Source organism: Neofelis nebulosa, chromosome 1, assembly GCF_028018385.1.
Source record: "Neofelis nebulosa isolate mNeoNeb1 chromosome 1, mNeoNeb1.pri, whole genome shotgun sequence".
Lineage (NCBI taxonomy): Eukaryota > Metazoa > Chordata > Mammalia > Carnivora > Felidae > Neofelis > Neofelis nebulosa.
This window is the reverse complement of record NC_080782.1, coordinates 13,000,993-13,015,282: the sequence shown is the minus strand read 5'-3', so window position 1 is coordinate 13,015,282 and position 14,290 is coordinate 13,000,993. Positions and strand designations below refer to the sequence as shown.

The window sequence follows — 14,290 nt, the reverse complement described above, 5'->3', positions numbered from 1 at the left end:
GTCCACTGACCTTAGGGTGGGGAGAGGACCATGGAGAGGACAGAACTGGCTGAAACCTGCAGCTTAGAGCCATGCTCAACCAAACCCAGCTGGGGGCAGCCGATGCCCAGGTGAACCAGAGATGTGTAAGCTAACCCACTGAGCTTGGGGCGACTTGTTACACAGCATTACTGTGGCAGCAGATGACAGATATGCCTTCATTACACTAAAAGCTCCTTTGAGACAATGACTGAATCCTTTTCTTACTTGTGTCCTGGAAGCACCTGACATGGTTTATGGTACACGGTAGCTGCATATGAATGTTCTGAATTGACAGGAAATACTTAGATGTTTAGAAAACAACGGTTTCTAGCTTGGCATGTGCTTCTGTCTCCCAGGTGGTATACATACTGCATTTTAAATCGTTCATAAAAAAGGAAGTGTGTACCTCTCTCTTTTGTAATCAGGTAAAATAAACAGTAAATCCGTAAGGAAAAGTTTGCATGGAAACCAATTAGGGATTTCCAAACTGCCATCCAAGCTACTGCGGTACTAACCTTCATCGTTAGGTGAACTCTGAGAATTGCCTCCAAAGCCAGCATTTTCCTTAGGCAGGTGAACGGCTTATTTAGGGCCAGGAGGGGAGGTCAATCTCAGGCTTTCAGCTCTGATGTTTAGCGGCTACGAGGGCTCTGACATCTCTCTCCTACCTGCCTACATTCTATTCACCTTGAAAGAGAAGCAGTGCTCTGCGGAGACCTGCACATCGTGAGTTGGGCCCCCTGCGGGATGAACATACTCATAGTGGGGGTTGGGGCAGCTTCCTAAACCTGCATCTTTCGCCAATTCACTTTTCTTCACGTTCACACCCACCCTGCACTGAGGGAGAGAATGGGAATGCATCTAGACTGACCAGCACGGCTGTGCCTTTGGTGACGCGTTCAGGTTTTTCTTTGCCAACAACCATACCCGAGCGTTCCAGAATTCACACTCAGAAACGGAGGGCAGCCTCGCACGTCTGTGAGGAACATTCTGTCCTGGAGGGGACTCAGGAGCAGGCACTAGCTCTCCGTCCTGCCTTTTCTAGAGCTCCACGGCAGGGTAGGAGTAATTCATGATCGCGTGGCACTGCTTACCCACGTGAGGAGACAAGCGGAGGGGGTCTGGGGGATTTCCACCAGGGCAGTTGGGTGTCTCTTTTGCCAGAATGTACACCAGCATTCTCTGGTTATTTCCTACTTACTCAGATCGAGAACACTCAGAGACTTTTTGAAAGGATATAATTTGTCATCATTGAATAAATAACACTTGAGAATTAAATAAATAATAAAGAATAATGAGTCATGCTATGGTCTAAACGTTGGTAGCCCTCTCAAGTTCATATGTCAAAATCCTAACCACCGAGGTGATGGTATGAGGAGGTGGGGCCTTTGGGAAGTGATCGGGTCCCGAGAGTGGAACCCTCACAAATGGGATTAGTGCCCTTATCAAAGTCATTGTTATATCTCTTTGTTATATTACCTCCTTTATTATTATAGTGCCCTTCTTTGTCTCTTGTCACAGGCTTTGTTTAAAGTCTATATTTTGTCCCATTGGGGCGCCTGGGTGGCTCAGTCAGTTAAGCGTCCGACCTCGGCTCAGGTCATGATCTCGCGGTCCGTGGGTTCGAGCCCCACGTCGGGCTCTGTGCTGACAGCTCAGAGCCTGGAGCCTGTTTCAGATTCTGTGTCTCCCTCTCTCTCTGACCCTCCCCCATTCATGCCCTGTCTCTCTCTGTCTCAACAATAAATAAAACATTAAAAAAAAAAGTCTATTTTGTCCCATATAAGTATTGATACTCCCTCTTTCTCTTCACATTGACTTGCCGTGATAAACATTTCCCCATCCCCTCACTTTCAATCTGCATGTGTCTTTAGGTGTGAAATGAGTCCCTTGTTGGCAGCATATAGATGGTTCTTGTTTTTTTAAATCCATTCTGACACCCTATGTCTTTTGATTGGAGCATTTAGTCCACTTACATTCAAAGCAATTTTAGATAGATATGTATTTATTGCCATTTTGGTACTTGTTTGTGGTTGTTCTTGTAGTTCCCTGGTTCTTCTCTTGCTCTCTTTCATGGCTTGCTAGCTTTCTATAGTGATGTACTTGGATTCCTTTATGTTTATTTTTTGCATATCTATTACTGATTTTTGATTTGTGGTTAGCATTAGGTTTGTCTATAACATCTTCTGCCTATAGCAGTCTGTATTAAGTTGATGGTCACTCAGGTTTGAACCCATTCTTTACTCACCCCCAACATTTTAGGTATATGGTGTTATATTTTACATCGTTTTATTTTGGGAATCTCTTGACTGATTTTTACAGATATACTTTGTTTTACTGCTTTTGTGTGTCCCACTTTTATAATTCTTACTTATGTTCTTTCCTTTTCATTCAGAGAGTCTCCTTTACCTTTCTTTCTTTCTTTCTTTCTTTCTTTCTTTCTTTCTTTCTTTCTTTCTTTCTTTCTTTCTTTCTTTCTTTTTTTTAGAGCTGGTTTAGCAGTCATAAACTCCTTTAGCTTTTGTTTCTCTGAGAAATGTTATCTTTCCTTCTGTTCTGAATGACAGCCTTCCTGGATACAGTATTCTCGGCTGCAGATTTTTTTTTTTCTTTTTAGCACTTTCTATATGTCATGCTACTCCCTTCTGGCTTGCAAAGTTTCTCATGAAAAATCCACTGATAGCCTTATGGAGTTTCCCTTGTATGTAACCATCTTCTTTTCTCTTCCTGCTTTTAAAATTCTCTATCAATAATTTTTGCCATTTTAATTATCTATGTCTTAAGGTGGACATCCTTGAGTTGATTTTGCTAGGGGATTTCTGTGCTCCTGGATCTGGATATCTGTTTCCTTTCCCAGGTTAAAGAAATTTTCAGCTATTATTTCTTCAAATAAATTTTCTGCCCCCTTTTCTCTTTTTTGTCTTCTGGGATCCTTATAATGTGTATGTTATGCTTGATGGGATTCGCTGAGTTCCCTACATCTATTTTCATTTTGTAGATATATTTTTTCTCTCACTTGCTCAGCTTGATTACTTTCCATTACTCTGTTTTCCAGGTCACTAATTCATTCCTCTTCTTCTGGCCTGCTATTTATTCCATCAAGTATATTTTTCATTTCATTATAGTGTTCTTCATCACTGATTGGTTCTTTCTTATCTCTTTATTAAGGATCTCACTGATGTCCTCCACTCTTTTCTCAAGTCCAGTGACTATCTTTATAATCATTACTTTAACTTCTCTATCAGGCATATCACTTATCTCTGTTTCACTTAGGTCTCTTGTTGTGGTTTTGCCCTGTTCTTTTATTTGGGACATCCTCCTCTGTGTCTTGATTTTGTCTAACTCTCTGTGTCTGTTCCTCTGTGTTAGGACAGTCAGCTACATCTCCTGCTGGGAGTAGTGGCCTTCTGAAGAAGAGATCCTTCAGTGCCCTGCAGTGCAGTGTTCCCTGTTCACCAGAACCTGGTGTTTCAGGGTGCTTCCTACGTGTGCTGTGGGTGCCCTGCTGTTGTATCCTGGCTGCTTTTTCCTTTGTTCCAGTAGTCTGCAAATGCTCTCTTTTCCTGCTGTAGATAGGGTTGGGTCCCTGCCCAGGGTGGGGCACACAGTTTTAGAAAGATGTATGTCAGTCAGCTAGTGAAATGAGACCTGCTGCTGCCACTGCTGGGACTCAGGCTCTGCAAATCATGCCAGTTGGGAGATGCAGTGTTGGCAAAGTTCACACCAGTCTTCTGGGAGAGGGGGCCCACAGTTCCAGGACTGAGGCAAGTGAGACTGGAAAGGGTGGCTCCAAGGAAGCATGGTGGCGTTTGGTGTGAACAAGTAGGGTAGTGAATTTCAGAACCACGATGGTTCTCACAGGTGGCCATGTGTTTACGCTGCATGGGCAGTGGAGGGAAATGGCACCTGCCAGCTCCTTTGTTTCTGGAGAAGTCCCTCAGTGAACGCTGCGCCTCCTGGACATGCTCCAAAATGAGTAAACTATTCTCCCTCCTGTATGTTCCAGGCATTCTGCAAACTGCTGCTTCTGCCTTGTAGCTTTGTGGGCTGTTTGTCATGCTGTTTCTTTAAGAACGGGGACTCAGCTTCTTCTCACCTTCCAGGCTCTCCCAGAACTGAACCCACGGATTTGAAAAATTCTAGGCATTAAGTCCTGCTGGTTGTAAAAACTCATAAAATTCGGCTCCTGTTGTTTTCAAAGCCAAATGTTATGGGGATTTGTCTTACCCATGTGGGCTCCCTCGTGTGACAGCCTGTTTCTCTCCCTGCTCTGTACCCATGGGTCCCTTCCCCCACTGGGTGGCTGCAGTCCCTTTATTCCCCACAGCATCACCAAATGCGTCTCTGCCCTTCCTACTCTGTTCAATGCGGCCTCTTCTCTACCTTCAGTTATGGAGTTTGTTCTGCCAGTCTTCGGGTCATTTCCTGGGTCATTTACACTGATGTGAGTGTTACCTATTTGTATCTGTGGGACAAGGTGAGCGTCGGCTCCTCTTACCCGGCCATCTTCCCAACCTTCTCCAGAGCAGATGGCTTTTGAAATTTACCAACACTACTGTTTTCCCTGCGGACATTTTTTGAGGAAAAATTTTTTTTCAAAAATAAATATATAAACTGATAATGAAATCTGTTAAAGGTAGACTCAATGAGTTACTTTGTGGTAGGATGGATGGTTGCATGGAGGGGTGGACAGACAGCCAAAGGTATAAGAGGAAAAAGTATAAAGTCTGCAAAAAAGACATGTCTGGTTAATTACATTTTTTTTTTAAAAAAGTGTTTATTTATTTATTTATTTATTTATTTAGAGGACACAAGTGGGGGAAGAATAGAGAGATAGGGAAGGAGAGAAAATCCCAAGTAGGCTCCACACTGTCGGCATAGAGCCTGATGTGGGGCTCAAACTCACAAACTATGAGATCCTGACCTGAGCCAAAATCAAGGGTCAGAGGCTTAAGCGACTGAGCCACCCAGGCACCCCTGGTTAATTGCAAATATAAGAATTAGAGAAGAGGTTACCAATTACGAATATGTAAGACTCCATAAGAAAGACAGAGACAAACATATGAAAGTGTCACGAAAGCAGAATGTGAGAATTTAAGGAAATGAGCATGTATTTTTGTCATGAGATGTGTATTTTGTGGCCTGTGTCTCTTAATGATATTGGGAAGGTGGATATACACAAAAGACTGAAATCAAATGAAAAATACACAGCACCGATGTCAACAGGAATATATAGAGAATGGATGGCAAGCAGTACACAGGGATAGATAGCCATTGGGTACGAAAATGCAGTAGGTTGGGCTGCTGCAAATTCTAGGATTACAGATTTATAGGCAGAAAAGAAAGTGACGATTCATTCTTTCGTTGGATCACTTACCACACATTATTACTGTGCTTGAGTGCCCAGTGGGGTCTAGGAAGGAAGGAGGTTTTGCATTTGACTAGATTCTAAAGCAAATATTCCTAGCCCAACTTCTTTCTGTACCACAGTCCCATTCAAGGACCTCCACAGCAAAGATTTTGACCTCTCCAATTTCTTGCATCCTTTAGGGAGCGAGAAAAATGACCCTTTTGAGAATGTGCTCAAATCAGCCTAAACCCAGGATGGTAAGGGATAGAAAAGTTTGTCTAAGCCTGGAACAAAAGACAGTTTTCGGAAGTCCAAGGTAAAAACAATGACTACAGAATCTCCCAGTAGCATAAAACATTTGAACTCAACAATATTTTTGGTAAGCTTTTGGACTTACTCAAAATGGTGCAATCTTTGTTTGATACAAAGGACATCTTAAGGCAAATAAATATAATTATACTTTTTTATTCATATTTTCATCAATTGACTAAAGGAAGAGAAAGTTTAAGCCCTGGTGATTACATTAATGATTTAAAACATTCCAAGTATGTAATTTATGTGGGAACAATACGTTTAGTGTACTTAGGTTACTCTACATATGTAAAGACTACCAAAAAATATAGCTATCTTGGGGCGCCTGACTTCGGCTCAGGTCATGATCTCACGGTCCGTGAGTTCGAGCCCTGCATCGGGCTCTGCCCTGACAGCTCCGAGCCTGGAGCTTGCTTTGGATTCTGTGTCTCCCTCTCTCTCTGCCCCTCCCCTGCTCATGCTCTGTCTCTCTCTGTCTCCAAGAGAAAATAAAATATTAAAAAAATTTTTTTTTTAAAATATAGCTATCTTATTCTGGGGGAAAAATAAAACCCAATAAACTTGTTTCCTCATGGTTTCAAAAGTCCTGGAAATTTTGCATCTTTAGTAATTATAGTACAGTATCAAAAATATTCAAGGCATCTCATACACTCAGCTTATTAGACACATTTTCCTCTAACTAGATAGCTGCCTGTTTCGTACAAGTTTTTATTTTCAAACCACTGCTGTTTATACGCGAAGAAGTCATATTTACATTACACTGGCCTTTCAAAGTCAAAATTTACAAAGCTACTCTGCATTTTCCCCCTCTGATTACCAAAACTTTTCTGCAAGATGCTTTCCATTATAAATTATCTTTCTGCTCAAGAACGCTTGCCATAAAAAGCAAGGTTTCTTTTCTTAGCTTAAACTCAAGCTTAAAAAAACAGATCTCTAAAACCTCACTAGTGAAAAAAAAAATACAATCTGAGGGATCTTTTTCCTTCTTGTTTTCTTTCAAAATATTTTCTTTTAATGTGGTTCACATAATGTACACACCCTAGAACTTAGTTAAGGTATTGGTTGTATGAAGTGGAAACTTATATAGACAAGGTTAATTTTGCATTTTACCTGTAGAAAGTTACCTCTAGGACCGAAAGATTCTTTCTAGGATTGTCATCCAGAAGGTGGCACCCCCCAACAGGATCAGATTGTGACAAAGACTTCTGTCCAAGAACAAAAACCTGCTTTGTTAGTCACGTGGACCAGTCCCATAAGGATAGGGCTATGGTGATTGATCCTTGCAGTCTTTTTTTTTTTTTTAAGTTTCTTTATTTATTTTGAGAGAGAGACAGAGCGAGTGGGGGGACAGGCGGAGACAATGGGAGAGAGAATTCCAAGCAGCCTGTGTGCTGTCAGCACAGAGCCCGACGTGGGGCTCGAACTCACAAACCACAAGTACACGACCTGAGCCGAAATCAAGAGACGCTTAAGCCACTGAGCCACCAAGGTGCCCCTGATCCTTGCAGTCATGATGAGGATGATGAAGCTTCTCTCCTATCAGGGCATATGGTCTAGTGAAATGCCTGGCTCAGTCTTTATGCTGAGCACCAGTTCCCCAGTGTATCCAGTGTTTGACCCTATATGATGCTGGGTATGGATCCTCTTTGACCTTTAATTTTTCTTTCTTTTTTTTTTTTTTTAATTTTTTTTTTCAACGTTTTTTATTTATTTTTGGGACAGAGAGAGAGACAGAGCATGAACGGGGGAGGGGCAGAGAGAGAGGGAGACACAGAATCGGAAACAGGCTCCAGGCTCTGAGCCATCAGCCCAGAGCCCGACGCGGGGCTCGAACTCACGGACCGCGAGATCGTGACCTGGGTGAAGTCGGACGCTTAACCGACTGCGCCACCCAGGCGCCCCAGACCTTTAATTTTTCTAAAAGGAAACAGCCCTACTGCTAAGGAAGCTTTTAAAGTGCATTGTTCTAAAGAACATAAATATAATCAATGAAATGTAGAGAATGGCATCTTTAGAAATGCAGTTTGATTTTGTCTCCAACATGAATATCTACAAAAGATGTTTTAGGAAAGTAATGCCAGAGGAAATAACAGGTGACCTCAGAAACTATGCGAGAGTCCTGGGTTAAATTCATCAGCCTTATGGTTTTATCCTAGGTTGAAATGATGACTTCTCAGCACCTTTCTTTTTCTTATCTATAATATGGCAAAGGGAGATGACCTTATACTACTTATCCTTTAAAGGAACGTAGGATGCTTCATCCCTGTGAGAATTCACTGCTATTAGACGCCATCCTTTGCAAAAGGCAAGGGGATGTTCTTCTTATGGTTGAGCCTCTTTTGAGAATTTCTGTTTGAAGGTCTCAGATGCAAACTCTTTGACAGGCATCAGTACTTAATGACATTAATTTAATCATATTTTAATTTTTTATTGCTCATCATAATTTATTTTTATTAGAAATTATCATCTATTTATCACAAGTGATGCTGGCCTTTCAAGTGTGTGGCTTTTAGGCAATAACTGAAGTTTACTTTTAATGATATTAAGTGCATAGTAGTACAGGTGATAAGGAGATCGCAGCCAAAGTCATGACAGCATTTGTCAGTGTCTTAAGTTAAGGGAACGCTGTTAAGGTCAAAAAGAACATTGAATACAGACGGCCCTGGGTTCCTGTCTCTGCTCTACGACGTGCAACCTGCATCGTCTAAGGCAAGCAGGCTAGAGCTTCATAAGCCATAAGCCTCTTCTTTTGTGAACTGGAAATAATTCCACTCATTTTATAGAGTAATTAGATGAAGTCTATGAAAACTGGTATTGTTATCGGTAGAAGCATTTGACAAAAATTATACAATCTCTCAGAGGACTTCATGGGGAAAAAATTCTGGGCCCTCCTGTTGTGGAGCTATGTTTTAAGGGGTATCTGGTATCCATAGTCCCATCTTTATGAGTATTGTTGCCTCCGTAAGCTTTTGAAATATCTTTCATGCTGGTGGGGAATGAGAGGGGGGAGTATCATAAAAATTGTAATTTTGTTGTAATTTTGAAATCCCTTTCTCATGGTTTGTGGGGAACAAGCTTAGGGATTCCCTGAGCTTGCCCTGAGGGGTTCACAAGGCATAAAGAATTAGAAAGCCATAGGATGAACACACCCAAGTTTGGGTAAACAAGATTAGGTAAACAGGGCAAAGGCCCCCAGTATAGGACAAAGATGGAAGAATAGAAAAGCCTCAGGATGAAAGCATCAAGAGTGAGGTAAACAAGATTAAGTATTCAGGGCAGTAACACTCCCCAACTTAGTACAATAGCAGAAAGCTGCTTTCGTAGGAAGGAAGGACCAAATTCAGTAAACAGGTAAATAGGGCTATAGACAGCAGCAGGGTGAAGCTGTCCAGAGGGGAGCTAATTAGCAAAAGAAAGGTACCTTGTGGACCCTGAGGTAGCAGGCTCTGTCTTTCTTGTACCCTAGGCAAGTTTACATAAACACAGGTGGAGCCTCAGTCTGCTGCAAACAGCCATCTGCCTGGCACCAGGACTTTGTTTTGTATCGGCCCAAACTCCTGACCCCGCATATCTTCCAAACCCCCTTTCCTTCACACCCGTGAGTCAATGTCCATGGATGCATCGTCTCTTTGTGCACATCCGTCATTCTTGTAAACCTCTGATCCTAATAAAGATGGAGCAAGGACCCTTAGTTGGGGCTCTTGCCTCCTCCCAGACATTAGCCTCTCTTGCATTTTAATCCTGCATTTGCTCTCTTGCTGGACAAGAGTCTACGACAATAGTTTATTTAAGAAAACATATTTTTATACAATATAGTGGACCTGCTGTCTCATTTCGATTTCTCCCATGGCTTTTTTTTTTTTTTTTTAAATTTTTTTTTTCAACGTTTTTTAAATTTATTTTTGGGACAGAGAGAGACAGAGCATGAACGGGTGAGGGGCAGAGAGAGAGGGAGACACAGAATCGGAAACAGGCTCCAGGCTCCGAGCCATCAGCCCAGAGCCTGACGCGGGGCTCGAACTCACGGACCGCGAGATCGTGACCTGGCTGAAGTCGGACGCTTAACCGACTGCGCCACCCAGGCGCCCCTGGCTTTTGAAATACTATCCTCTCTTCTCCTTTTTCTTTCTCCTTCTCAGATGCCGTTTGCTCCCCCTCTTCTGTGATGTACCAATTATATATTGCTATTTCCTCAAGGTTTTCATTCTTTACTCTTTGTTAGCATCTGGCCTCCCCTGAGATGGGGGGAGGTGAGTTCATGTGCTCACACGGCTTCAGCAATTGCCCATAAGCTCATGAGCTCCCCAAACCCAATATCCAGTCTGGACCAGGCTGTGTGTCTCTCTCAAATATTAAACACATGTCTCCAAATACCTGCCATACAATTGCTACCTAATATGATGAGCCTAGCCACATGGGACTAGGCAAACTAAATCTATTACCATTGAACTAAAAATTCAGCTCCATAGGTGCAGAATTCAGGAGCTCATGAGCCACTTGTGGCCAGTGGCTACGGTACTGGACAGCACAGATACAGAAAAATTCCACTGCAGAGAGTGTTAGTGACAACGCTATCTATCCTTTCTCTGAAAGGATATCTAGTCCTTTCCCTGAAAGTGTACTGGATATACCTTGGTTACAATACACACAAGGCTGAACACATCAATGTCTTTGCAGAGAGGAGTCTCCTTCCCTTCCATTCCATGTTGCTGTTAATGGTACCAATACTTGTCAGGTCTGCCTCCTAAGCTAAAAACCTGGGAATGATTTTGAATCCTACCCATATCTGACCAGGTGGTTAGTTTATGGAACTAACAGTCCCCTCTCCCCTTTTTCCATGGCTACCGTCCCACTTGGAAGTTTTCAACATCCATCTCCTCTCAGTAATTCCTTACCTGAGAGTGCTGACTCTTCCTTCTAAACCCACCACTTTCATATAGCCTTTGCCCTGCATTTTGTGTTAACCTTCTAAAATATGGCCCAACCTCCTGCCCCCAAACCTTGAATGACTCATTCCCTCTGTTGTGGGTTGAGTTGTGTCCCTGGCAAGATATGTTGAAGTTCTAATGGTACGGGTGAATGTGACCTTATTTAGAAGTAGGGCCTTCGTGGGGCACCTGGGTGGCTCAGTTGGTTAAGTGTCCAACTTTGGCTCAGGTCATGATCTCGCCGTTTGTGCGTTCCAGCCCCACGTTGAGCCCTGTGCTGACAGCTCAGAGCCTGGAGCCTGCTTCAGATTCTGTCTCCCTCTCTCTTGCCCCTCCCCTGCTCATGCTCTGTCTTTCCCTCATTGTCTCAAAAGTAAACAAACATTAAAAAAAAAATTAAAAAAAAAAGACGTAGAGTCTTCGAAGATGGAGTCAAGTTAAGATGAGGTCTTGCTCAATTACAGTGGTCCCTAATCCAATATGATTCGGTGTCCTTATGAAAAGAAGAAACAGAGACACAGGGAGAGAAGACAGAAACACATGGACACAAACGTAAGATGGCAGCTTAAAGATGGGAGCAGAGATTGGAGTGATGCTATCACAAGCCAAGGAATGGGGAGGGGCACCAGGAGCTGAAAGAGACAAGGTTGGATTCTCTTCCATGTCTCTAACAACACCTTGATTTCATACTTCCAGATTCCAGAACTGTGAGAACATAAATTCTGTTGTTTTTTAAACCACCTGGTTTGTGGCACTTTGTGACCACAGCTCCTGGAAATCTAGACACATCTTTTGACACCTTTTTACTGAATGCTTTCTACGTGTCAGACATTATACTAAGCACTACTCAGGGAATAAAGTTCGATTTTTCGACTATGCAGGAGACCAGAAGTTCTATTCCCCCAGATTAAGTGTAGATGCCTAGTCATACCTTCAACTTCCCGGGTGGGAAGTCCAATTCTCTGGCAATCTTTCCAGATCCACTGGGGCTAAATAATTTACTTATAGTGTTTCCCTTGATATCATATACACCTGTATCTTAGCCCTTTTCACATAGTGTCTCTCTTCTCACTAGACTGTGAGCACCTCGAAGCCAGGAGGTGTCTCACTCATCTCCAAGTGATTCCAGAGTCTTTCCTTGATTCAGCCATCGAGCAATCATTCTACCAATGCACCACAAGGAATGCTCTTTGCTTGGTTCTACCACAGATCCCTTTCAGTTTTCTTTTGGTTGCTGTTGGAAACATTTCTAGGAACTACTTGGAGGAAGGAGGTGTTTCAGATTGCGGAAGAGTTGGAACATCTCTGTGCCTTATCAACACTTCATTTTTAGGTCTATTTTCTTTGCCCCTCCACTTAATATTGGCTGAGGTAGTACACACACTGAGCTTAACAGTACTCATCTACTCCGAAGATATTTAGAAAGACACATGCACACATAAAACAGTCTCTTGCATGGGGCGCCTGGGCGGCTCAGTCGGTTGAGCGAGTTCGACTTCGGCTCAGGTCATGATCTCATGGTTCGTGAGTTCGAGCCCGGCATCGGGCTCTGTGCTGACAGCTCAGAGCCTGCAGCCTGCTTCAGATTCCGTGTCCCCTTCTCTTTCCGCCCCACCCCTGCTTGTGCTCTGTCTTTCAAAAAGGAATAAACATATAAAAAAAAAATTAAAAAAAAAAAACAAACAACAGTCTTTTGCAGCACACATCACCTAAAGTTTCCCAGAGTCAAGTTCTTAGTGCTTTTTGTCCTGATGCCCCTGCTATTGTAGTTTACTCACATCTCTGTTCACTCCTAGTAACAGTGAACCATAAAAACTCACGATAAATAAGAAAGAATGACACTTTTACATTGGCTCAGAACTGTAAGACTTATTTTGTTTAAGTTTAGTTACCTAAAACGGAAGAGGAACTCCCCCCACCCCCGCCCCCCTGAACTGATTCACACATCAATTGTAAGAAGCACAACTGGCTTTTTCTTCACAGTGCGGGAAAGACGGTGATATTTATTTGCCATTCTCTAGAGAGCTCATGGATAGCTTTCCAAAGGTTGGGAAATGAGCCAGCTCTTGTCTTGACAAGGGAAGAAACACAGAGATTTTCATGAAAAGCCTTGCAATCCATACCATTCAACCTTCAAGTTATACTTTATATGGCAGCCTTAATTGTTTTCTACCTTCAATTGTCAGATAATGCTTCCACCTTCTTTCCCCATGAACAGCTGCCAGATCCCAACGTTTGCATCTTTCAACTTGAAAAATGCAATACATGGTATTGAATTTAGATTCTGACAAAGAGAAACTTCTAAATTGTCAGTTCGCAGCAGAAAGCAGGCCTCACAGGGAGCTCTAGTGTAGCTCACACATTCAACTTTCCAGTGAGGGAAAAAGCGAAATCTCCAGTAAACTTAGGAGCACGCACAAGAGCAGTAATTAATTAGAATGTTCCCAAAGCAAAGCAAATCCTTTCATTTCCTTAGCCATTTGAAAATACGATCCACTGTTGTTTAAATTCTTACAACGATTTGTTTTAATGTAAAAATACGTGTAAAGCATTTATTATATACAAGGCACTGTCTTATGCACTACAGAAATATTGATTCATAAATGCAAAATCCCTATTACATTTTTAAATGCTTGAGAAAACCAATGACCAAATGATGTGGAGAAACATTTTATTCTCTCTATATTAGCAAATAGAAAAGGCAACAATTAAAGAACTTAGTCTATATAAATATTGTTTTATCTACCTGCTGACGGCCTTGCTGCTTCCTGACAGGTGGATGGATACCTTACACTGACCTGGGGTACATTTTGCATGGGGAGTTCCCTGGGTCTACTGGAGTCCAAGTTCATAATCTCTTTTTGAGAGATTTCTGGGCTACCCTACAGAGTGGGGCTTTTCCAAGGAATAGAGCCTATACTCAGTAGCACAAAGATTGGCTTTCATTGGGCTCCTAGGGTTTGGGGGGCAGGACTTTATTTACATGGTTGGCTGATGGTTCCAATTCTAGACTATCTTTATTTTTCAAAAGGGAAATCATATTTTTTCGGGGAGCCCCCATTTTAAATGGTAATCAATAATAATCTTTTGGAAATTCAGCTGCAGAGTAGAATTCAAGCAAGCCAAAATACCTCTGGGAAATCTTTCCACTCCAACGGCACAATACTTTTCTGGAGAATTAAGACCTTTTATCATAAACCTTCCAATTCATCCTAATCTCAATCAGTCCATAATTTCTATTTCTCTTTAGGAAAATATCTGTAAACTTATAGTTATTGGATATACCTTTTAATAGCATTGCAACAATAAATCTAAAAGTAAGTTCTTAATTATAAATGTGGCATTAATCAGTGTTTAAAGCCCCCACTTAACCCCAAGATCATTAAAAAAAAATTCCTTAGGGTGGAGGCTGGAAAGCTGGAGGGATGGAAGTATACATTTGATACGTTGGAGATCGTCTCTATTTAAGCCTGCTTTTCTAGACAACCTGTGCTTTTAGTTGCCTTTTAATCAAAATTTGAGACTTATATTTAGTCATAAAGGAAACAAAATGGCAGATTGTGGCTCATCACTTATAAGATATTCCCTGTTTAAGGATGCAAAATATTCGGTACTAGATTACAGTTCTAGTTCCTTCTTGGAAGCTAACGTCTGACCATGTAACGTGGGTCAGCGTGGG

The 14,290-nt window shown here is 42.1% G+C and overlaps 1 protein-coding gene across 2 annotated transcripts in view; it reads right to left on the bottom strand.

Moving 5' to 3' along the window:
- Nucleotides 1-14,290, bottom strand: part of FBXL7 (F-box and leucine rich repeat protein 7) — a 393,749-nt gene that overhangs the window by 11,820 nt on the left and 367,639 nt on the right. The window lies entirely within an intron of this gene.